General features: G+C 52.1%; 1 long non-coding RNA gene across 1 annotated transcript in view; it reads left to right on the top strand.

Annotated features, from left to right (window-relative positions):
- The first annotated feature begins 8,825 nt into the window (after positions 1 to 8,825).
- Positions 8,826 to 23,885, top strand: part of LOC140430036 (uncharacterized) — a 59,055-nt gene continuing 43,995 nt past the window's right edge. Inside the window, exon 1 of the long non-coding RNA XR_011949290.1 lies at positions 8,826 to 8,981. This is a non-coding gene — a long non-coding RNA (uncharacterized lncRNA). The remainder of the gene's footprint in view (positions 8,982 to 23,885) is intronic.

Genomic DNA, 23,885 nt, shown 5'->3' with positions numbered 1-23,885 from the left:
CTTTATCCTTTGTAAGACGCTGAGAAGCCTTCGGCCATGCTTGTCGCGTGTTGACCCCCAGATTATTATGTCATTCACATAGACCCGGCGCCTGGTAACCATTTGACTATGTGCTCCATGGCACGTTGGAAGATCTCTGATGCAGATATAATGGCGAATGGCATCTTCAGGAAACAATAGCGCCCAAAGGGTATGTTAAACGTGCACAAGTTTGTGCTCGATTTGTCCAGCTTGAGCTGACAGAAGCCTTGTGATGCGTCCAGCTTGCTGAAACATGTCACTCCAGCTATCTAGCAGGTGATCTCCTCCCTCTTCGGAATCTTGTAGTGCTTTCTGTTGATGTTAATGTCAGGCCTTTGGGGTCCATGCATATCCATAGGGCATTGTTCTGCTTTTCAACGCAAACCATAGCGTTAACCCAGTCGGTAGGTTCCTCTATGCGTTTGATAACTCCTAGAGACATCATTCTGTCCAACTCAGCCTGCAGTTTGTCCTTCAGTGGAGCAGGTACACTCCTCGGCGCCTGTACAACTGGCTTCGCATTCTCCTTCAAATGGATGTGGTACGTGAACGGCAGAGCGCAGATTGAAAAAGAATGCCTTGGGTTAGTCAATGGTTTGTACAAGTTCCACCATCATGTGTATGGTCTTCTTGTGGAGACTGACCACTCGTCTCCATTGTACATCAGAACTTATGCGAAATGTCCCCGAGGATCCAGCGTTTGATGATGAAGCTCTAGCACAGACATTTTCAAAGTCAGCGTCGCGACCCGCAGGTGGGTCGCTGGCGGGTATTGGGAGGGTCGTGGAGCCATCCGTCACGGTGCTCCCGATTCTGCACATTCACACGCAACAGCCACAGCTGCCGGCTTTTAACAATTCCGGCTGCGAGCGGCCTTCAAGAAGGCCGCGACCATTCAACATAAATGTGCCCGCACTGCGCATGTGTGCCCGTTCATCGGTGTGTATGCGCAGATGTTTGCGCATGCGCACCGATGAGCGGGCACGCATGCGAAGTGCAGCCGCATTTTTTTAATGTGGTCACAGCCTCTTTGAAGGCCACTCACAGCCGGCATTGTTAAAAGCCGACTGTTGCGTGCGAATGTGCGCAATCGGGAGGGCCGCGACAGACGGAGAGGCTTAAAGGAAGTTGATGTGTTGGGTGTTCTGGATCACATACAGGTCACCAACACTTGAAGTAGTGCAACACTATTTTATTAAAAGGTTAACAATTTAAACATACTTGAACTGTGGGTAAATACGATACTAGCTTCAACTAAAGACCTTTGCCTTGTCCTAACCAGTTGATGCACTCAGCACATGGTGAATGTCTGTGTTGCAGGCTGTGAGCTCTGTGCTCCTAGCTAGCTGCTACTCGAATGAGCGGGAACTCTGATGTCCCCTGTCTTTATAGTGCGTGTGCTATCACTGGTGATTGGCTGCGGTGTTGTGTATGTTGATTGGTCCCACTGTGTGTCCATCAGTGTGTGTCTGCGGCATGATATTCTGGTGTATATTATGACATCCCCCTTTTATAGAAAAAATGTGCCTGCATGACAATAAATAGTGTGTGGTGAATGTTCCTGACTACGTGTGCGTGAAATATTTACAGGACTATGTACATAAAACTAAGCTATTTATATGGGAAGGTACCTGGTGCAGAAAAAACAGTGTGTCACACAAATAACGAGATGAACACTATATACAAATCACTTGAACGATTAAATGGAAGAACAGAACAGACCAGAGAGTCCATTAGTGCACAAAGTTCACAAATTAAGTCTCTGACGTGGGCGACAAATTCTGGTTGACCGCCTCAGGGGTGGGTCAGGAGCCACCGGCTGAGGAGCGGGCTGGACTGTGTCAGATTGAGGAGGTTGCAGAGTAACCGGAATCTCTGCATAGTCCAGGTCAGGGACAACAGGAGGGCGTGGCAATGGCGGAGGATCACGTAGCGAGCGCGGAACGAGACGAAGGGCACGTCAATTACAGTGCAGAATGGAACCATCCGGTAGACGATCCAGGATCGAGCTGGGAGATCCTGCCAAAGAACCACAGCAGTTGCAGACCAGCCACCATCCGGAAGATGGATGCGGACATTGCCATCTGGAGCCAGAGCAGGGAGATCAGCTGCACGGGAGTCATGAGCCGCCTTGTGCTGTGCACGAGACAGCTGTATCCGGCGAAGGACCGGAACGTGGTCAAGATCTGGGACGTGAATGGATGGCACCGTCGTCCTCAGGGTGCAACCCATGAGCAGCTGGGCTAGCGACAGGCCAGTGGACAATGGGGCAGAGCGATAGGCCAGCAGGGTGAGGTAGAAGTCGGATCCCGCATCGGCAGCCTTGCAGAGGAGCCGTTTGACTATGTGGACGCCCTTCTCCGCTTTGCCGTTGGATTGGGGGTACAGGGGACTGGATGTCACATGCACAAAGTTGTACCTCCTGGCAAAGTTGGACCATTCCTGGCTTGCGAAGCAGGGGCCATTGTCCGACATCACAGTGAGTGGGATGCCGTGACGATCACGGATGACTGCAGACGATGTGATGTTGTGCAAACGTACCACCTCCGGGTAGTTTGAAAAATAGTCTACAATCAGAACATAGTCCCTGCCCAGTGCGTGGAACAGGTCGATGCCGACCTTGGACCAAGAGGACGTGACCAACTCGTGGGGCTGAAGGGTCTCACATGGTTGGGTCGCCTGGAACCGCTGACAGGTGGGACAGTTGAGCACTGTGTTGGCGATGTCGTCATTGATGCTGGGCCAGTAGACCGCCTCTCGGGCCTGTCGGCGGCACTTCTCCACGCCAAGATGGCCCTCATATAGCTGTTCCAAGACAAGCTGGCGCATGCTGTGCGGGATAACAATGCGGTCCAGCTTCAGGAGGACACCATCGACTACCGCCAGATCGTCTCTGATGTTGTAGAACTGTGGGTATTGGCCCTTGAGCCACCCATCCGTCATGTGGCGCATGACACGCTGTAGCAGGGAGTCAGCCGCAGTCTCGCGGCGGATTTTGACGAGGCGTTCATCCGTGGCTGGTAGATTGGAGGCCACGAAGGCCACATGGGCGTCAACCTGGCAGACGAATCCCGCTGGGTCACACGGGGTGTTGACTGCCCTGGACAGAGCGTCGGCTATGATCATGTCTTTGCCCGGGGTGTATACGAGCTGGAAGTCGTATCGCCGGAGTTTGAGCAGAATGCGCTGGAGGCAAGGCGTCATGTCGTTCAAGTCTTTTTGTATCATATTGACCAGCAGGCGATGGTTGGTCTCGGCAGTGAATTGGGGAAGGCCGTACACATAATCATGAACTTGACGACACCGGTCAACAGACCCAGGCACTCCTTTTCTATCTGCACGTAGCGGTTGTTCCGTGGGGGTCATGACGCGTGACGCATATGCAACGGGGGCTCATGATGAGGCCTCATCGTGTTGCAGGAGCACTGCCCCAATGCCAGATTGGCTGGCATCGGTCAAAATTTTTGTCTCTTTCGCTGGATCAAAAAAGGCCAATACTGGGGCCGTGGTGAGTTTGGTTTTAAGTTCTCTCCATTCGCGCTCATGGGCAGGAAGCCATTGGAGGTCTGTCGTCTTCCTGACCAGGTTCCTGAGAGCTGTGGTATGAGAGGCGAGGTTGTGGATGAACATCCCGAGGGAGTTGACCATGCCCAGAAATCGGAGGACCGCCTTCTTGCCCTCTGGCTTTTTCACGGCTGTGATGGCAGCCACCTTGTCTGCATCCGGCCGCACACCCAACTGGGAGATGATTCTCTGGGAAGCTAGGGAGGAGATTGCTGAGCATTTGGCCTTGATCTTTAAGTCATCTTTGTCTACAGGAATAGTGCCAGAAGACTGGAGGATAGCAAATGTTGTCCCCTTGTTCAAGAAGGGGAGTAGAGATAACCCCGGTAACTATAGACCAGTGAGCCTTACTTCTGTTGTGGGAAAAATCTTGGAAAGGTTTACATCTGGAAAGGAATAATTTGATTAGAGATAGTCAACACGGTTTTATGAAGGGTAGGTCGTGCCTCACAAACCTTATAGAGTTCTTTGAGAAGGTGACCAAACAGGTGGATGAGGGTAAAGCAGTTGATGTGGTTTGGATTTCAGTAAAGCGTTTGATAAGGTTCCCCATGGTAGGCTACTGCAGAAAATACGGAGGCATGGGATTCAGGGTGATTTAGCAGTTTGGATCAGAAATTGGCTAGCTGGAAGAAGACAAAGGGTGGTGGTTGATGGGAAATGTTCAGACTGGAGTCCAGTTACTAGTGGTGTACCACAAGGGTCTGTTTTGGGGCCACTGCTGTTTTTCATTTTTATAAATGACCTGGAGGAGGGCGTAGAAGGATGGGTGAGTAAATTTGCAGATGACACTAAAGTCGGTGGAGTTGTGGACAGTGCGGAAGGATGTTACAAGTTACAGAGGGACATAGATAAGCTGCAGCGCTGGGCTGAGAAGTGGCAAATGGAGTTTAATGCAGAAAAGTGTGAGGTGAATCATTTTGGAAGGAATAACAGGAAGACTGAGTACTGGGCTAATGGTAAGATTCTTGGCAGTGTGGATGAGCAGAGAGATCTCGGTGTCCATGTACATAGATCCCTGAAAGGTGCCACCCAGGTTGAGAGGGTTGTGAAGAAGGTGTACGGTGTGTTAGCTTTTATTGGTAGAGGGATTGAGTTTAGGAGCCATGAGGTCATGTTGCAGCTATACAACACTCTGGTGCGGCCGCATTTGTAGTATTGCGTGCAATTTAGGTTGCCGCATTATAGGAAGGATGTGGAAGCATTGGAAAGGGTGCAGAGGAGATTTACCAGAATGTTGCCTGGTATGGAGGGAAGATCTTATGAGGAAAGGCTGAGGGACTTGAGACTGTTTTCGTTAGAGAGAAGAAGGTTAAGAGGTGACTTAATTGAGGCATACAAGATGATCAGAGGATTGGATAGGGTGGACAGTGAGAGCCTTTTTCCTCGGATGGTGATGTCTAGCACGAGGGGACATACCTTTAAATTGAGGGGAGATAGATATAAGACAGATGTCAGAGGTAGGTTCTTTACTCAGAGAGTAGTAAGGGCGTGGAATGCCCTGCCTGCAACAGTATTGGACTCGCCAACACTAAGGACATTCAAATGGTCATTGGATAGACATATGGACAATAAGGGAATAGTGTAGATGGGCTTTAGAGTGGTTTCACAGGTCGGCGCAACATCGAGGGCCGAAGGGCCTGTACTGCGCTGTAATGTTCGATGTGGTCCCCTCGGAACTTGAGTTCTGTCTGGCCGAAGGAGCATTTGGCTCTGTTGAGGCGTAGGCCCTGCTCCCGTACGCGTTTGAACACGTTCTGGAGGCGACTGACATGCTCCTGCGGGGTGGTGGACCAAATGATTATGTCGTCGACATAGATGCGAACACCTTCAATGCCTTCCATCATTTGTTCCATGATCCTGCGGAACACTTCTGGCGCCGATATGATCCCAAACGGCATCCTGTTGTAACAATATCTGCCAAAAGGGGTGTTAAAGGTACACAGTTTCCTGCTGGATCTGTCTAGTTGAATTTGCCAGAATCCTTTCGAGGTCTCAAGTTTGGTGAAGAGCTTGGCACGAGCCATCTCGCATGTGATCTCTTCGCGCTTAGGGATTGGGTAATGCTCCCTCATTATATTGCGATTCAGATCCTTTGGATCAATGCAGATTCTGAGCTCGCCGGAAGGCTTTTTTACGCACACAATGGAACTGACCCAGTCGGTTGGTTCCGTAACTCTGGAGATCATTCCTTGGTCTTGGAGGTCCTGCAGCTGCTGCTTGAGGCGGTCCTTGAGGGGTTCTGGGACTCTGCGAGGTGCATGCACCACAGGCGTGGCGTTCTGTTTGAGTAGGATCTTGTAAGTATATGGGAGCGTGCCCATGCCTCCGAAGACGTCGCGGTGCTAGTCGATGATGTTGAGTTGCGCCCTGAGGTCAGCATCCTGGAAGGCAGACGTGTCATCAGGAGAGAGAGAGTGAACTCTTTGAAAGAGATTTAGCAGCTTGCACACCTGTGCGCCAAGCAGAGAGTCCTTCGTGGAGCCAACGATCTCGAAAGGAAGAATGGCTTTTCGTGACTTGTGCGTCACTTCGAGTTGGATTGAGCCGGTAGCAGGAACGATGTTCCCATTGTAGTCCAATAGCTGGCAGGCCGATGGAAGAATGGTTGGTTTGACACGAAGGCTTTGGAAAGCAGACCACGTCATGAGATTGTCGGAGGCACCAGCGTCCAGGCGGAATCGTATTTGGGACCGGTTGACCGTCACGGTGGCACACCACTCATCGTCTGGATCGATGCTGTATACCGACAGCGGCTGGTGTCTTTGCTTCGGGGACAGCCTGTTTTTCGTTACGACACCGACTCGAAAAGGCGCCTTCAGGTCCTCGGTGTCACTGCTGTGTGGGAGGTCGGAATCGGACTCGGTGACCGTGGGTTGAATTGCCCGAACATTCCTGGCTGAAGCGATATGAATTGGCAGGCTGAGCTGCTTGACAGCAGGCAGCATAGTGGCCAAATCTTCCACATCGTAGGCATTGTCGAGATTTTGCGGGGCATTGCCGCTTTAAATGGGCAGAGCCACAGTTGCCGCACGTCGTTACATCAGCACATTCGCTACGCCGCCGCGCATGCGCGGTGCAGTCATGCGTGGTGCGTGCCTGCACATTACGTTCCTCCACATCATCTCGTTTGGTGCGTACAAGCGCGGGAGTCCGCAAAAAGCACGCGAAATGGCCGCCCTCATCCAGGCTGAGGCCCTGGAAGTGCTCAATCACTTGGACCCGTTCCGCCTCGTGAGGACCTTGCCGGGCCGTTTCAGCCGCTTGTATATGGGAGTACCGACTGGTGGCATTTTCATGTAGGACACGGTCTCGATGGCGGTCGCTAGGATGAGTTGCTTTACTTTGAAGAGCTGCTGACGTAGTGGGTCCGACTGAACACCGAAAACGATCTGGTCGCGTATCATGGAGTCGGAGGTGGGCCTGTAGCTGCAAGATTGCGCAAGGATGCGGAGGTGCATTAGAAAGGATTGGAAAGGTTCGTCCTTACCCTGCAAACGCTGCTGGAACACGTAGCGTTCGAAACTTTCATTCACCTCTGCGCTGCAGTGAGTGTCAAACCTGAGGAGAACCGTCTTGAACTTCGTCTTGTCTTCGTCATCTGCAAAGGTGAGAGAGTTGAAAATGTGGATGGCATGGTCCCCGGACGTGGAGAGGAGAAGAGCAATCTTTCTGGTGTCTGAGGCACCTTCCCTGTCCGTGACTTCGAGGTAGAGCTGGAAGCGCTGTTTGAAAATCTTCCAGTTGGCCCCGAGGTTGCCGGCGATGCGGAGCGGCGGCGGTGGTTTGATGTTGTCCATGTTGCAGGATGACGGAATGCTGGCAGAAGGCAGATCACTTGTAGGTAGGTCTAAGAAGTGCTAGTATGCATCCACCCCTGGTATCATGATGTGTTGGGTGTTCTGGATCACATACAGGTCACCAACACTTGAAGTAGTGCAACACTATTTTATTAAAAAGTTAACTATTTAAACATACTTGAACTGTGGGTAAATACGATACTATCTTTAACTAAAGAGCTTTGCCTTGTCCTAACCAGTCGATGCACTCAGAACATGGTGAATGTCTGTGTTGCAGGCTGTGAGCTCTGTGCTCCTAGCTAGCTGCTACTCGAATGAGCAGGAACTCTGATGCCCCCTGTCTTTACAATGCGTGTGCTCTCACTGGTGATTGGCTGCGGTGTTGTGTGTGTTGATTGGTCCCACTGTGTGTCCATCAGTGTGTGTCTGCACCATGATATACTGGTGTATATTATGACAGAAGTGAGAGAGAGAGAGAAAGCTAAAGAGGCAGAGTGGTTTAAGGAAGATTTTCCAGAGTTTGGGACAATAGTAGCCGACAGTACAGCCGCAAATTGTGGAGCAAAGAAAATAATGCACAAGAGGCCAGAATTGGGAATACAACAAAAGAAGGTTAAAAGTCGGCTGCTGCGGCTGTTGCCTGCAAATTTGCGCAATCGGAGACGCAGAAGATTTTTTAAAAAATTCTATGTAACCTTCCTGCCTGAAAGGAGGCAGAGAGCAGGTCAGTCCCCCCGAACATTGACATCACGTGCTTTGGGCGCGATTGCGATTCCTCCAGTTTGTCAGCAGCAAACAAGGTAAGAGAAAATGGGGGGTCGAGAAGGTTGGCTGGTGTGGGTCGCAAAGGTCGGCCGGCGTGGGCCGCGAAGGTCGGGTGGCGTGGGCCGCAAAGGTCGACTGGTGTGGGCCGCGAAGGTCGGGTGGCGTGGGCCGCGAAGGTCGGGTGGCGTGTGTCGCGAAGGTCGGGTGGCGTGTGTCGCGAAGGTCGGGTGGCGTGTGTCGTGAAGGTCGACTGGTGTGGGTTGACCAGTTGGTAAAAATAGGTCCCCGGGAAAAAAGTTTGAAAGACACTGCTCCAGCGCTATGATTTTGACCTAATCTCCACTCCAGGCCAGCATCTCACTGTCGCTGACACGCCTTCCCGAGCCACGGGCATTAAAGATGTGCACGTCTATGTCAATCATGTCGCTGTGTCTCTTCCAGTCTCTGATGTGAAGTCGTGCCTAATAAAGGAAGAAACAACCAAGGGCATAGTCCTACAGAAAGTAATAAAGAATCTCCACGAGGGATGGCCTAAGGGTTCCTGCTCGGGTTACTACAATGTGAGGACAGAGTTGAGTGAGGCGAATGGATTTCTACTGTGACAGCACAGGATTGTGATTCCGCATTCCTTGAGGCCGCTCATGCTCAAAAAGCTCCATGAAAGGCTCCCAGGCATTGAGACGTGCAAGCACAGGGCCAGGGATACAGTTTATAGACCAGGCATCACCCAAGACATTGCAGTCATGGTGGATAACTGTGAAAATGTTCCAGTGCAAACACATCAAAGTGCTGATGCACATGAGTGAAATCATCACAGCTCCTTGGCAGAAGGTGAGCATGGATCTTTTTGACTTCAATGGAAAAGACTACCTTTTGATTATTGATTACTTCTCTAATTAACCGGAGGTGGCACAGTTAGTGAACTCGACTGCTCGGTGTGTTATCCAACATGATCAAGAGATTTTTGCCCGGCAAGGCATACCAAACACTGTCATGACTGACAGTGGTCCCTGTTTGAAAAACTGAGTGGGCTGAGTTCGCCCGTCATTATGACATGAAGCACATTACTTCAAGTCCCTTATATCCCCAGGCAAACGACAAAGCAGAAAAAGGTGTGCACATTGTCAAGCAGCTGCTAAAAAAAAGCCATTGACAGCCAGGAAGACATGTATCTGGAACTTTTGAGTTATCACTCGGCGGCGCTTGTCAATGGGCTGTTACCAGCACAGCTGCTAATGAATAGACCGCAGCGAACGACCCTGCCTTCCATTACAACTCGCCCTGTGGACCGAGGACTGAAGCGGAAACTGCTTCTTTAAAAAAGGAGGCAGAAAGGGTTTTAATAATATTAATAATAATAATCTTTATTATTGTCACAAGTAGGCTTACATTAACACTACAATGAAGTTATTGTGAAAACACTCTAGTCGCCACATTCCGGCACCTGGTCAGGTACACAGGGAGAATTCAGAATGTCCAAATTACCTAACAGCACATCTTTCGGAACTTGTGGGAGGAAACTGGGGCACCCGAAGGAAACCGGAGCAGATAATAATAATCTTTATTGTCACAAGTAGGCTTACATGAACATTGCAATGAAGTATCTGTGAAAAGCCCCTAGTCGCCACATTCCGGTGCCTGTTTGGGTACAGTGAGGGAGAATTCAGAATGTCCAATTCACCTAACAAGCACGTCTTTCAGGACTTGTGGAGGAAACCGGAGTGCCCGGAGGAAACCCACGCAGACACAGGGAGAACGTGCAGACTCTTCACAGACAGTGACCCAAGCCGGGAATCGAACCTGGGACCTTGGCACTGTGAAGCAACAGTGCTAACCATTGTGCTACCGTGAGCCGCAAGGAAGCTCCAGCCATTGCATCCAGGTGGCACTGTTAGATTGGAGGATGCCAATGCAAACGGATGGGTAAGGCTTGCACAGGTACTGCAACAGGCAGGTCCATATTCATTTCTCGTCATCACTGAGGTCAGCTCAGTCTTGCAAAGAAACCAAAGAGCGCTGTTGAAAGTTCAACATCTCTTCAGTTTGAGTCCAACAGAAGAGTTGGTATGTAATCCCAAAACACTTGAAGAGGATACAGAACACACATCAGAGAACCATCCATAGCAATAAATACAGAACAAGCAGGAACACCAACTATAAATGAAGGTGGAACACGATTGCCTACTCAGCCAGTGCTCAGGAGATCAACCAGATTAAGTCGTAATCTGACAGACTGAACTTGTAATGAATTCTGTACAGTACATGTCTAAAGTTATCATACATATCATGTTTTTTAAAGCACAGTTATATTTGAAAATGATAACACTTCCAAAGGAAGGGGGATGTGGTGATATGCATCTGTACATCAATGTATATCATTATCTATCAATGTATATAGTATCGGTATGACTTCCGACAAGCAGGTGGTGATAGAGATCCACCATGTGACTGGAGAGATCTGGCAGTTAGTAGTAAGTCGTGCTAGAGGACCATTGCATGAGAAGTAACTCCAGGAGAATTCAATTATCAGTTATCATTTGTATTACAGTTTGTTAATTCAACTTCCACGTGATCTTGAAAATAAGTTATCTTAATAGTCAAAAAACTAGATGTTCTGTGTGCGTCTGTACTACGGCCACAACACAGAACATGACAGGCACCGCACCTGGACATAAAGGGGCTGTGCTGCTGGGTGCCAGGCAGTTCTGGGGAACAAGCATGAAGATCAGGGGCGAGATTCTCCGACCCCCCGCCGGGTCGGAGAATCGCCGGGGGCTGGCGTGAATCCCGCCCCCACCGGTTGCCGAATTCTCCGGCACCGGATATTCAGCGGGAGCGGGAATCACGCCGCACCGGTTGGCGGGCCCCCCCCGTGATTCTCCGGCCCGTATGGGCCGAAGTCCCGCCGCTAAAATGCCTGTACCGCCGGCGTAGGTTAAACCACCTATCTTACTGGCGGGACAAGGCGGCGCGGGCGGGCTCCGGGGTCCTGGTGGGGGCGCGGGGCGATCTGGCCCCGGGGGGTGCCCCCACGGTGGCCTGGCCCGCGATCGAGGCCCACCGATCCGCGGTGGGCCTGTGCTGTGGGGGCACTCTTTCCCTTCTGCCTTCGCCACGGTCTCCACCATGGCGGAGGCGGAAGAGACACCCTCCACTGCACATGCGCGGGAATGCCGTCAGTGGCCGCTAACTCTCCCACGAGTGCGTCGCCCGGAGATGTCATTTCCGCAGCAGCTGGCGGGGCACCAAAGGCCTTTTCCGCCAGCTGGTGGGGCGGAAATTAGTCCGGCGCCGGCCTAGCCCCTTAAGGTTGGGGCTCGGCCCCCAAAGATGCGGAGCATTTCGCACCTTTGGGGTGGCGCGATGCCCGACTGATTTGCGCCGTTTTGGGCGGCAGTCGGTGGACATCGCGCCGATACCGGAGAATTTCGCCCCAGATGTGGATACGGTGCACAATGTCAGCCAGTGATCTGTGGGTTTTGGGGGTTGGGAGGTTTTGAAGTTGAGGGGTGACAGGCAGAGCTGATGCCAGGAGAGAGGTGGTAACACACCCTTGCAGCTTGGTGGAGGTAATTAGTCTTCTTCCAACATTGAACACTGGTCCTCCTGGTCATGCTGCCCGCACTGGCAGCTGCTGCCACTGCCTCCCGGGTGGTATTGGTGGCCCTGCTGTTGGCACTCCGATCCTTTTGGCTGAGCAGGATGTCCCGCCTCTCATTGAGGGTGTCGGGAAGCCTGGTCAGATTGGCATCACCAAAATGAGGAGCAGGTCTGCGCGTCGCCATACTTGTGTGTTGGCTGGGAGTGATTAATGAGGGAGCGCTTAAAAGCAATTCCTCTTGTTGATGACGAGACGTTGAGGTGCGAGACTTGCGAATCAGACAGCGAGACAACCAGTAATGGCGAGAAACCCATAGGGGCTAATTGCACAAAGTGTTTTTAAATATGGGCCACGATCTCACAAACGCAGCCATTGAGAAACACCCCACCAATCGCACCCAAAATGACACTTCGAAGTTTCTCTGTTACATTGCACCCTTTATCTTTAACTGGAAGGTCTGATGGACCAGAGCCCAGTGTAAATGAGTTCAGATGCCTCAGCGGGAGGACACTGGGAGGTTGGATGCTTTGACGGGCGAGGTGGGGAGAAGTCAGAGGCTTCAATGAGGGAGCTTGTGAGGCAGGTTGGAGGGCTTTGGCTGGGGAGGTTAGGGAGAGATCCAAAGGGTTGGGGGTGCCAAATAGCGGGATGTTGTCAAGGCTGGAATGCTTGTTCAAGCAGGTATGTGTAAAGCTCTAGTTGGGTGCAACAGTCCTGACCTTCCTTTGGCTGACAGGTATCCAAGGCCCAGAAAACCTGGCCTCTACGGTTAAGTCAAAAACAGTGGATAGAACTAGTGGGTCCCCAACGCATATTACCCCCGACATGTCCCTTCTTCATTCAAACTGAAAAATGGATCAGAATAAGGGCCAAAATTCTCCGTAATCGGCGTGATGTCTGCCGACCGGCACCAAAACCGCTGCAAATCAGTCCGGCATCGCGCCGCCCCAAAGGTGCGGAATCCTCCGCACCTTGAGCGGCCGAGCCCTAACCTTGAGGGGCTAGGCCCGTGACAGACTGATTTCCGCCCCGCCAGCTGGCAGGAAAGGCCTTTGGTGTTCCGCCAGCCGGCGCGGAAATGACATTGCCGGGCGGCGCATGCGCGGGAGCGTCAGTGGCCGCTCACGGCAACCCCGCGCATGCGCTGTGGAGGGGGTCTCTTCCGCCTCCGCCATGGTGGAGACCATGGCGAAGGTGGAAGGAAAAGAGTGCCCCCACGGCACAGGCCCGCCCGCGGATCGGTGGGCCCCGATCGCGGGCCAGGCCACCGTGGGGGCACCCCCCGGAGCCAGATCGCCCCGTGCCCCCCTCCAGGACCCCGGAGCCCGCCCGCGCCGCCTTGTCCCGCCGGTAAGAAAGGTGGTTTAATCCACGCCGGCGGGACAGGCATTCTAGCAGCGGGACTTCGGCCCAACCGGGCTGGAGAATCGCCGGGGGGGGGGGGCCCGCCAGCCGGCACGGCGCGATTCCCGCCCCCGCCGAATATCCGGTGCCAGAGAATTCGGCAACCGGCGGGGGCGGGATTCACGCCAGCCCCCAGCGATTCTCCGACCCGGCGGGGGGGTCAGAGAATCTCGCCCAAGGATGCAGTCAGGATTCAGGGGCCGGATTCTCCAACTCCCTGCCGGGCCGGAGAATCAGCGGGGGGGGGGGGGGGTGAATCCGGCCCCGCCGCCCTCATGCCGGCTGCCGGATTCTCCGGCGCCGGTTTTTCGGCAGGGGCAGGAAACGCTTCGTGCCAGTCGGGGACCGCTGGCAGCGCCCCCCACCCCCCCCCCCCCCCGGCGATTCTCCGCTGCGAAGTGGGCCGAGTGGCCGCCCGTTTTCGGCCGGTCCCGCCGGCGTAAATCAAACCAGGTCCGCACCTGCGGGACCTGACTCTGCGTGCGGCCTACGGAGTCCTCGGGGTGGCACATGGGATCTGGCCCCGGGGGTGGGGGCCCCCATGGTGGCCTGGCCCGCGTTTGGGGCCCACCGATCCACGGGCGGGCCTGTTCCGTTGGGGCACTCTTTCCCTCCGCACTGGCAGCTGAACGGTGTGGAGATGAAGCCACCTGCGCATGCGCTGGGATGATGCCAGTACACGCTGGCGCTCCCATGCATGCGCCAACTTGCGCCGGCTGGCGGAGGCCCTTCGCCGCTGGTTGGCACGGCACCAAGCCCTTTGGCACTGGCTGGCGTGGCGCCAATCCCACCGGTGCCGCCCTAGCCCCTGAAGGTGCGTAGGATTCCGCACCTTCTGGGCGGCCGACGCCAGAGTGGTTCACGCCACTCCTCAGCATCAGTACGGCTCACCCCGCCGGTTAGGGGAGAATCCCGCCCCAGATTTGTAACCTTAACCTCCCACCCAACCCAAACCCACCCATTTCTGGGGATTAAATTACCCATAACACCTGCACAGTCATTGGCATACATTTAGATTTGATTAAATAGATCTATAGTAACGTGTTAAGTGGGTCTTTCTTTATTTTAATACTAGTCTTTATTTGAGGCAGTGGGTGTAAATTTGGGTGCAGACAAATCTTCTAGACCAATGATAAGTTTCTAACTTAAGCAGACAAAATGTCTGGATGTTTGAATGAAAAACAGCAGGTTATATGGCAACCGATGGGGAAAGAAAGACTTCAACAACTTTCTGATGCGTGGTACATTGGCGAGACCATAGAGACGCTACAACAATGGATGAATGGACATTGCGTGACAATCGCCAATCAGGAATGTTCCCTTCCAGTCGGGGAACACTTCAGCAATCAAGGGCATTCAGCCTCTGATCTTCGGGTAAGCGTTCTCCAAGGAGGCCTTCAGGACGCGCGACAGCTCAGAATCTCCGAGCAGAAACTGATAGCCAAGTTCCGCACACATGAGTACAGCCTCAACCGGGACCTTGGATTCATGTCGCACTACATGTAACTACATTTAACCCCCCACCATCTGGCTTGGGCTTACAAAATCCTACCAACTGTCCTGGTTTGAGACAAGTCACACTTCTTTAACCTGTGATTATCCCTCTCGCCAGTCACACTATCTGGACCTGTAAAGACTCAATTACCTGCAAAGACTTGCATTCAAAGTATTGTCTTGCATCATTGGCCGTGTCTTTATATGCTGTGTTTGTGTAACCTACTTCTTCACTCACCTGATGATGGAGTTGTGCTCCGAAAGCTAGTGATTCCAAATAAACCTGTTGGACTTTAACCGGGTGTTGTAAGATTTCTTACTGTGCCCACCCCAGTCCAACGCCAGCATCTCCACATCATTTCAGCAACTTTGACTAGCCCATAGCATTTGGTAAAACGTTTGTCATTTCCGGCTCTTCTAGCGCAGGTCAAATATTACAGTGACTGAACCTTTATTATAATCTATCCATCACATACAGTTTCCTCCAGTGCTATTAGAATTTGGGATAATATGTTTCAGATTTCTGAAGCATTACCCCATGCCATTGGGATAAATTCCAAAATGCCGCAGGTATATGAATGGAACGCAATACCTCAACCACTGGTGCCAGGTTTAGGACATACCTGTGAAATAGCAAATTTAGATGATTGGCACATTCCTTTCAAATGACCAACATGTTTGATAGATTCAAAGGTGCTGCAGATGCGGTTGCCGTGCTGAGAGTTATCAGCTTTTACATCTCCCCTTTTCCAAGCAAAACACAAGGGTCTCAACGCACCTCTGAAAGAGCCGACATTGTTCTGGCTTACAGTTACTTTCTGTTACCCTGCCAACTTTTGGTTTTGTATTGATTGTGTTATCTGCGAGTTACAAAGGTTTAATATACTTGCTATGCCTTGACTATGAAAGAATATGACAAAGATTTAATGGTGAGTCTACAAGCTTCAACTGAGAAGCGTAAGGTGAAAACAAATCTCTGGTGTATGTTAGATATTTGCTTCAAATGATGCAAGAAAGTTGCCAAATCTCCCAATTTCTTTGCACGGACCATGATGTACATGTGCGCAGCTTATGATGCTGCAACATATTCACTGCACATATACAGAGACTGTGGGCGGGATTCTCCAAAAAATGGGACTATGTCCCCACACCGGAGGGAAAACCGGCGCCAACCACTCCGGCGTCAACAGCCCCCGAAAGTGCGGAATTCTCGAATTTCTCGGGGGCTAGGTTGACGCCGGAGGGGTTGGCGCCGCTCCAACCGGCGCCGAAGGGCTGGTGCGAGTTCACGCATGCACGGAACGGCCGGCGTGACCTTGCGCATTTGTGGAATGGCCAGCTTATTTCCGTGCATGCGTAGACCGGCCGACGTATTTCCGCGCATGTGCGGGGGTTCCCTTCTCCGCGCCGGACCCCGGGCAATATGGCGGAGTCCTACAGGAGCCCGGCGGGGAGGAAAGATGGCCCCCCATGGAACCAGCCCGTCCGCAGATCGGTAGGCCCCAATCGCGGGCCAGGCCACCATGGCGGCCCTTCCCGGGACCACCCCCGCACACTTACCTGTCAGGTGCTGCCGTGTGTGGGGTGAGTAATTCACGCCGGCGGGACTGGGCAAACCTTTACGGCCACTCGGCCCATTGGGGCCCGTAGAGTTGCCGGGGGGGGACGGGACGCTGTCAACGGCCCCCGTGGCGTGGCGGGAATCCCGCCGGCCCCTGAAAAACGGCACCGGAGAATAGGGCAGCTGGGGTCGGGGCAGCGGGGCGGAATTCGCACCGGTCGGAGAATCCCAGCCCGTGTTTTCTCCAGCTAATCCAAATGCTGAAATTAATAAGAATTCAAACATTTCATATTGACGGGCCGAATGATGGCAGGGACGGGGGCAGTGAGTGTTGCATTCTAACTCTGAATAGGTTACTGTTTTTTCCCACCTGAAAAGCAGAATAGAAATCAACGCTAGAGGCGACGGCAATGTGAGAGGGGGTGAATGGTCTTTCCAGTTTCACTGTGAATATCAGGCTTGTGTCTGTCACAAGACTAGGCCCAACATGGCCACTTCGACACCCAGCTGCTGCCTTCCTATAAAACAATAGTGTTCACAAGGACACCAAGAATAAAGGGCGGCTCAGTAGCACAATGGTTAGCGCTGGTTCTCCACAGCGCCAGGGTCACAGGTTCGATTCCCGGCTTGGGTCACTGTCTGTGTAGAGTCTGTACATTCTCCGTGTCTGCGTGGGTTTCCTCCGGGCGCTCCGGTTTCCTCCCACAAGTCCCAAAAGACATGCTTGTTAGGTAATTTGGACATTCTGAATTCTCCCTTTGTGTACCTGAACAGGCGCCGGAATGTGGCGACTAAGGGCTTCTCACAGTAACTTCATTGCAATGAAGATTATTTAATAAGGAGCTAAATCTGCAGTTTTGTCCATGAATTTCCTAATTTAGCAATATTGTTTTGAGAAGCATTTAAGTAAATACTTTGGACAAAAAGTTAATGTTATGAATGGCCTCGTAGTAAATTGAAGCCATTAGTGATTTTATCATAAATGAATATCTCATTTGTTCTGTTGCAGTCCAGGTAAGATATGTAAGGAATCATAAAACATTACATTAATCTTCAACCCACAGGTATTTCTAAGTATAATGGGAGCTTGAAGTGACTTTGGATATATGGGATATATTTGGATTTGGCCAGAAATCCAGTACAGGGATCATGTGTGTTTAACCCGCATACACGTGTGGCAACGTAGGCAGCAGGCAAACCTTGTGCTGCCTGCTGATGGCATACAGCCCAGTAGTGAGCCCACTGCTGATTAGCTGCACACCTCAGGGGACCCATGTTTGTGCAAGTCTAGCACAACCTAAAGCGAGCTGAACTACGTAAAGCCAATCTCAACCTCTGAAAGGGAAAGTGCATTTTGGCTGGAGCAGGCACTTGAACTGATTAAAGAGGAATCTCTGGGCAAGAACAGGATTCAAAATGGCTTGAGAGCATGATCCAAGGTTTCTTAATGTGCTGCTGGGGGCCGGGGGGTAGACAGAAGGAGAGAGGTCCTCTTCCCTCAAGGGGCAGCGAGGCCTTCCAAAAACATGTCATAATATACACCAGTATATCATGGTGCAGACACACACTGATGGACACACAGTGGGACCAATCAACATACACAACACCGCAGCCAATCACCAGTGAGAGCACACGCACTATAAAGACAGGGGGCATCAGAGTTCCCACTCATTCGAGTAGCAGCTAGCTAGGAGCACAGAGCTCACAGCCTGCAACACAGACATTCACCATGTGCTGAGTGCATCGACTGGTTAGGACAAGGCAAAGCTCTTTAGTTAAAGCTGGTATCGTATTTCCCCACAGTTCAAGTATGTTTAAATAGTTAATCTTTTAAGAAAATAGTGTTGCACTACTTCAAGTGTTGGTGACCTGTATGTGATCCAGAACACCCAACACATCTTGATACCAGGAGTGGTTGCATACTAGCACTTCTTAGACCTACCTGCAAGTGATCTGCCTTCCGCCAGCATTCCGTCATTCTGCAACATGGACAACATCAGCCCGCCGCCGCCGCTCCGCATCGCCGGCAACCTCGGGGCCAACTGGAAGATTTTCAAACAGCGCTTCCAGTTCTACCTCGAAGCCACGGACAGGGAGGGCCTCGGACACTAGAAAGATTGCTCTTCTCCTCTCCACGGCCGGGGACGAAGCCATCCACATTTTCAACTCCCTCACCTTTGCAGATGATGAAGACAAGATGAAGTTCAAGACGGTTCTCCTCAAGTTTGACACTCACTGCAGTGCAGAGGTGAATGAAAGTTTCGAACGCTACGTGTTCCAGCAGCGTTTGCAGGGTAAGGCTGAACCTTTCCATCCTTTCTAACGCACCTCCACATCCTTGCGCAGTCTTGCAGCTACGGGCCCACCTCCGACTCCATGATACGCGACCAGATCGTTTTTGGTGTTCAGTCGGACCCCCTACGCCAGCAGCTCCTCAAAGTGAAGCAACTCACCCTAGCGACCGCCACGAGTCGGTATTCCCATATACAAGCGGCTGAAATGGCGCGGCAAGGTCCCAACAAGGCAGAACGGGTCCAAGTGATTGAACACCACCAGGGCATCAGCCTGGATGAGGGCGGCCATTTCGCGCGCTTTTTGCGGACTCCCACGCTTGTACACATCAAACGAGGGGACGGCGATGTGGAGGAACGTAATGCGGAGGCCCGCACCACGCACGACCGCACCGCTCATGCGCGGTGGCGCAGTGAACGTGCTGACGTCACGACGTGCGGCAACTGTGGCTCCACCCATTTAAAGCGGCAATGCCCCGCTAAATCTCGACAATGCCTACGATGTGGAAGATTTGGCCACTATGCTGCCTGCTGTCAAGCAGCTCAGCCTTCCAATTCATATCGCTTCAGCCAGCCTCGCAGGAATGTTCGGGCAATTCAACCCACGGTCACCGAGTCCGATTCCGACCTCCCTCACAGCAGTGACACCGAGGACCCGAAGGCGCCTTTTCGAGTCGGTGTCGTAACGAAGAACAGGCTGTCCCCGAAGTAAAGACACCAGCCGCTGTCGGTATACAGCATCGACCCAGACGATGAGTGGTGCGCCACCGTGACGGTCAACCGGTCCCAAATACGATTCCGCCTGGACACTGGTGCCTCCGCCAATCTCATGGCGTGGTCTGCTTTTGTGTCAAACCAACCATCCTTCCATCGGCCTGCCAGCTATTGGACTACAATAGCAACATCATTCCTGCTACCGGCTCATGCCAACTCGAAGTGATGCACACGTCACAAAAAGCCATTCTTCCTTTCGAGATCGTTGGCTCCTCGAAGGACTCTCTGCTTGGTGCACAGGCGTGCAAGTTACTCAACCTCGTTCAAAGAGTTCACTCTCTCTCTCCTCATGACACGGCTGCCTTCCAGGATGCTGACTTCAGGGCGCAACTCAACGCCATCAGCGACCAGCAACGCGACGTCTTCGAAGGCATGGGCACGCTCCCATATACTTACAAGATCCTACTCAAACAGAACGCCACGCCTGTGGTGCATGCACCTCGCAGAGTCCCAGCACCCCTCAAGGACCGCCTCAAGCAGCAGCTGAAGGACCTCCAAGACCAAGGAGTGATCTCCAGAGTTACAGAACCAACCGACTGGGTCAGTTCCATGTTGTGCATAAAAAGGCCTTCCGGCGAGCTCAGAATCTGCATTGATCCCAAGGATCTGAATCGCAATATAATGAGGGAGCATTATCCAATCCCCAAGCGCGAAGAGATCACATGCGAGATGGCTCGCGCCAAGCTCTTCACCAAATTTGACGCCTTGAAAGGATTCTGGCAAATCCAACTCGACAGATCCAGCAGGAAACTGTGTACCTTTAACACCCCTTTTGGCAGATATTGTTACAACAGGATGCCGTTTGGGATCATATCGGCTTCAGAAGTGTTCCACAGGATCATGGAACAAATGATGGAAGGCATTGAAGGTGTTCGCGTCTATGTCGACGACATAATCATTTGGTCCACCACCCCGCAGGAGCATGTCAGTCGCCTCCAGCGCGTGTTCAAACGCGTACGGGAGCAGGGCCTACGCCTCAACAGAGCCAAATGCTCCTTCGGCCAGACGGAACTCAAGTTCCTAGGGAACCATATCTCCCAGTTGGGTGTGCGGCCGGATGCGGACAAGGTGGCTGCCATCACAGCCATGAAAAAGCCAGAGGACAAGAAGGCGGTCCTCCGATTTCTGGGCATGGTCAACTTCCTAGGGAAGTTCATCCCTAACTTCGCCTCTCATACCACAGCTCTCAGGAACCTGGTCAGGAAGACGACAGACTTCCAATGGCTTCCTGCCCACGAGCGCGAATGGACAGAACTTAAAACCAAACTCACCATGGCCCCAGTGTTGGCCTTTTTTGATCCAGCGAAAGGGACAAAAATTTTGACCGATGCCAACCAGTCTGGCATTGGCGCAGTGCTCCTCCAATGCGATGAGGCCTCATTATGGGCCCCCGTTGCATATGCGTCACGCGCCATGACCCCCACGGAACAGCGCTACATGCAGATAGAAAAGGAGTGCCTGGGCCTTTTGACCAGTGTCGTCAAGTTTCATGATTATGTGTACGGCCTTCCCCAATTCACCATCGAGACCGACCATCGCCTGCTGGTCAATATAATACAGAAAGACTTGAATGACATGACGCCTCACCTCCTGCGCATTCTGCTCAAACTATGGCGCTACGACTTCAAGCTGATATACACCCCGGTCAAAGACCTGATCATAGCCGACGCTCTTTCCAGGGCAGTCAACACTCCGTGTGACCCAGCGGGATTCATCTGCCAGGTTAGAACATAGAACGCTCATGTGGCCTTCGTGGCCTCCAATTTACCTGCCACGGATGAATGCCTCGTCCAAATTTGCCGTGAGACAGCGGCTGACCCCCTGCTACAGCGTGTCATGCGCCACCTAACAGATGGGTGGCTCAAGGGCCAATGTCCGCAGTTCTACAACATCAGAGATGATCTGGCGGTAGTTGATGGTGTTCTCCTGAAACTGGACCGCATTGTCATCCCGCACAGCATGCGCCAGCTCATCTTGGAACAGCTACACGAGAGCCATCGTGGCGTGGAGAAGTGCCGCCGATGGGCCCGAGAGGCAGTCTACTGGCCCGGCATTAATGACGACATCACCAACACAGTGCTCAACTGCTCCACCTGTCAGCGTTTCCAGCCGGCCCAACCACGTGAGACCCTACAGCCCCATGAGTTGGTCACGTCCCCTTGGTCCAAGGTCGGCATCGACCTGTTCCACATGCTGGGCAGGGACAATGTCCTGATTGTAGACTATTTTTCAAACTACCCGGAGGTGGTACGTTTACACGACATCACATCGTCTGCAGTCATCCGTGCCTGTAAGGACACCTTTGCTCATCACGGCATCCCACTCACTGTGATGTCGGACAATGGCCCCTGCTTCGCAAGCCAGGAATGGTCCAACTTTGCCAGGACGTACAACTTTGTGCATGTGACTTCCAGTCCCCTGTACCCCCAATCCAACGGCAAAACGGAGAAGGGTGTCCACATAGTCAAAAGGCTCCTCTGCAAGGCTGCCGATGCGGGATCCGACTTCTATCTCGCCCTGCTGGCCTATCGCTCAGCCCCACTGTCCACTGGCCTGTCGCCAGCCCAGCTGCTCATGGGTCTCACCCTAAGGACGACGGTGCCGTCCATTCATGTCCCAGACCTCGACCACGTTCCGGTCCTTCAACGAATGCAACTGTCTCGTGCACAGCACAAGGAGTCTCATGACTCCCGTGCAGCTGATCTCCCTGCTCTGGCTCCAGATGACAACATCCGCATCCATCTTCCAGGTGGTGGCTGGTCTGCAACCGTTGTGGTTCTTCGGCAGGTGGCTCCCCGCTCGTTCCTGGTTCGTCTACCGGATGGCTCCATTCTGCGCCGTAATCGACGTGCCCTTCGTCTCGTTCCACGCTCGCTACGTGATCCCCCACCATTGCCTCGCCCTCCTGTTGACCCTGACCTGGACTCTGCATCCTCCTCACTCTGACGCAGTCCAGCCCGCTCCTCAGCCGGCGGCTCCCGACCCACCCTTGAGACGGTGAACCAGAATTCGTCACCCACCTCAGAGACTTAATTTGTGAACTTTGTGGACTAATCGACTCTCTGGTCTGTTCTGTTCTTCTGTTTAATCGTTCAAGTGATTTGTATATAGTGTTCATCTCGTTATTCTTGTGACATACTGTTTTTCTGCACCAGGCACTTTCCCATGTAAATAGCTTAGTTTTATGTACATAGTCCTGTAAATACTTCGCACAAACTTAGTCAGGAACATTCACCATACACTATTTATTGTCACGCAGGTACATTTTTTTATATGAAAGGGGGGATGTCATAATATACACCAGTATATCATGCCGCAGACCCACACTGATGAACACACAGTGGGACCAATCAACACACACAACACCGCAGCCAATCACCAGTGAGAGCACACGCACTATAAAGATAGGGGACATCAGAGTTCCCACTCATTCGAGTAGCAGCTAGCTAGGAGCACAGAGCTCACAGCCTGCAACACAGACATTCACCATGTGCTGAGTGCATCAACTGGTTAGGACAAGGCAAAGCTCTTTAGTTAAAGCTGGTATCGTATTTACCCACAGTTCAAGTATGTTTAAATAGTTAATCTTTTAATAAAATAGTGTTGCTCTACTTCGAGTGTTGGTGATCTGTATGTGATCGAGAACACCCAACACATCAAAACAACATTACGAAGACAGTGGGAGTGGCTAGTTGTCACGATCACTGTCAGCAATTTAGATCAAAGACCTGGAAGCAGTGGCACAAAAAGTTCAATTACCTCATACAAATAGTGACGGTTAATGAATGCATCATCACACATCTTATCCTTACAAATGTATCACGAGCTTAACATAATGCTCCATTTACCACTTCTTCGTTACTTACCTACCAACAGTCACCATCAAGCACCATTCATAGCTTCACCTCACCTTCACACACTTAGTAATGCTGTAAACCTCACATTCACATCTCAAAACTTGTGCACTCTTCCAGCTATTCAACTGTGTCAGGCCACAATGCAAACACAATGCATTAATATCACTGACACACTTCCCTCTCTCTTTCAGCCCAAGGTGGTCCATAATTGGAGGCAAGAGCATCTAACCGATGGGGGACTGGCACACTTGTATGTCCTCAGCTTTACTGTTCAGATAGTTTGGGCAATAATTTGTGCAGCTACATGGTGGCAGGAGCTAAAGATGGGGCAAGAACCATTGTCGATGACGGTGTGTTCCAATCTAAGGCACCTCACACAAGCCATTCACTCTCATCCACCAACCTGCTGTAAGTTACAAGCTACAGAAGGTGTAATCATCCACCTCTCAATCCCACTTGAGAGGACAAATGTCCACACCTCAACCCAAAGCTCACCTTGTGCTTTTACCCTTTAAAATACCCCAGAACTGACACTTGGTCAAGGGCTAGTCTGGTAGTCTGAAATCAAAGCTCGAGCCGATGTTGGCACAGATTTCCCATCACAGCTGTCTCCAGCACCCTCCACCATCCCAGAGACATTCACCTCGGTTGGGCACTTTAGTGAAGGGGCCCCTGGGACACTATTTGATGCGCACCACACAGCTGCTCCGGTACATCAGGTGGAGGTAGGAACATCCGAGGGGATGGATGGTC

This window comes from Scyliorhinus torazame, chromosome 9 (genome assembly GCF_047496885.1).
Source record: "Scyliorhinus torazame isolate Kashiwa2021f chromosome 9, sScyTor2.1, whole genome shotgun sequence".
Taxonomy (NCBI): domain Eukaryota; kingdom Metazoa; phylum Chordata; class Chondrichthyes; order Carcharhiniformes; family Scyliorhinidae; genus Scyliorhinus; species Scyliorhinus torazame.
The sequence above is the reverse complement of the archived record's forward strand: the minus strand, read 5'-3'. Positions and strand labels throughout refer to the sequence as shown.